Source organism: Poecilia latipinna, unplaced genomic scaffold (genome assembly GCF_001443285.1).
Source record: "Poecilia latipinna isolate Pla-1442-1.1 unplaced genomic scaffold, P_latipinna-1.0 Scaffold1215, whole genome shotgun sequence".
NCBI lineage: Eukaryota > Metazoa > Chordata > Actinopteri > Cyprinodontiformes > Poeciliidae > Poecilia > Poecilia latipinna.
In genome coordinates this window covers 44362-45991 of record NW_015113831.1, presented here as the reverse complement: position 1 = coordinate 45991, position 1630 = coordinate 44362, and the positions used below count along the sequence as shown (strand labels likewise).

Sequence of the window (1630 nt, the reverse complement as noted above, 5' to 3'; positions counted from 1 at the left end):
AATAAATCGCTTGCGCCCCTCTTTTTTTTTGGGGGGGGGGGGGGGGGGGGGGGGGGGGGGGGGGGGGGGGAGCTCTCCGTTCGAGCAGACTGGCATAATATGTGTCATGTAAGGATTTGCGGAAGCTGTGCAGAGTTAGATCAGCTTTTGCTGCGATATGTAAACCCATATGATCCCACAGCCCTCCCGCAAGATTTGTGGCCATGCAAGGCATTCACAAAAACAAAACAAAACACACACAAAAATAAAATAATCTGTATTCCGGAGATGAGAAATCGCTCGTCAAGAGAGTCCCGGTTTTACTGCCCAGGCTTCCTGGAGCAATTTTGTCTTAAGAGTAGATGTGAATAAAAAGGCACGTAGGGGGCTACATCTCATACCGCAGCACTTTAAAGTGATTTTTGTCTCTTAAGGGGGAGATCAGCTCTTAAAAAAAATAAAAATAAAAAATCTGTTAAGCACCCCAGACTAATGCGAGCGGATAAACGTTCGTCGTGTTGAATATTGACGGGGTACATATGTAACAACTTTATCAGAGACATGACACTGGAAAATTCCCTCATCTCTAACAATCGTAATCATTGTTACAATTAAAACAATATCTTACCTTACACTGCGGAAGCTATGGCTATTTTCCCAACACTGGCCACATCCTTATAAATAAATTCTGCAGTCCTTCGGTGAATCAATACTCCCCATTCCCGACAATAGAAGTCCGGCGCAACAAGATGGTTCAGTGGATGGAAATAAAATGCGTTACACTCCGCTCTGCCCGCTCATATCCTCCCTGTCCTCTTCCTCTTCTTCTGCTGGCTTTTTCCCATCAAAACCGGAGCGCAACAAACGCACGACAGCCACCGAGCAGAAGAGAGAAATACCAAGAGAGAGAGAGAGAGGAGACAGGGGGGGAAAAAAGGAGAAGGAAAGAAGAAATTCTTGGAGTGATGAGAAGAAGCGAGCGAATTCTTTACTGTGTTACTATAAATTAAATCGTCTATTTTTTTTCTCTCTCTCCCAAATGGTTTCGCCTCTGGTAAAGTCGCGTTTCTCCACTCGTTTTGGAAAAAAAAAAAGATGAGTAGAGGGGAAAAAGAAAGAAAAGATCCTTTTGGTGGGTGGATGTGAGATGTTTGGCTTGACTTGTGAGTTATAACACAAAGAGAAATAGACGCGCTTTTGCTTGGTGCTTGCAGAGCTCTCGAAGCAAGGCTGCAATATCACGTCACACTCAGCCGCTAAGATAAAGCACGTACGTACGCTTCTTACTGCCGCTGCGTCTGGCACCACCACCACTTTCTTTCCTGCCATCCTCCTCCCCTTTTTTCTTTTTTTTTTCCTTCTTTTTTTTATATATACCCAACACAGCCTTCTCTTATTTCGAGTCAAAAGGGTTTCCCCCGTGAACTGGACCCTCCTCAGTGCTCAGACAACACTACTGTTTTTTTTTTTTTTTTGTTGTTTTATTTATTTTTTTTTCCCAAGCAGGAATATGTTCATGGAGTTTTTGTCGTGATTTTTTTTTTCCCCCCCACAGGACAGGTGGAGTAAATATGATCAGAACTACAATCCATGCGCTCTATCAATGGAACCTGGTTTGCTAGCTCCTCTCCTCCTACTTCTCTGGTGGGTC

The 1630-nt window shown here is 44.0% G+C and overlaps 1 protein-coding gene across 1 annotated transcript in view; it reads right to left on the bottom strand.

The window, feature by feature from the left end:
- The window catches only part of adgrb3 (adhesion G protein-coupled receptor B3), a 146342-nt gene extending 144942 nt beyond the window's left edge, over positions 1 to 1400 (bottom strand). The window contains exon 1 of the mRNA XM_015053940.1: positions 608 to 1400. The gene's annotated coding sequence lies outside the window, so the exon portion shown is untranslated. The remainder of the gene's footprint in view (positions 1 to 607) is intronic.
- Between the last annotated feature and the right edge of the window lie 230 nt (positions 1401 to 1630).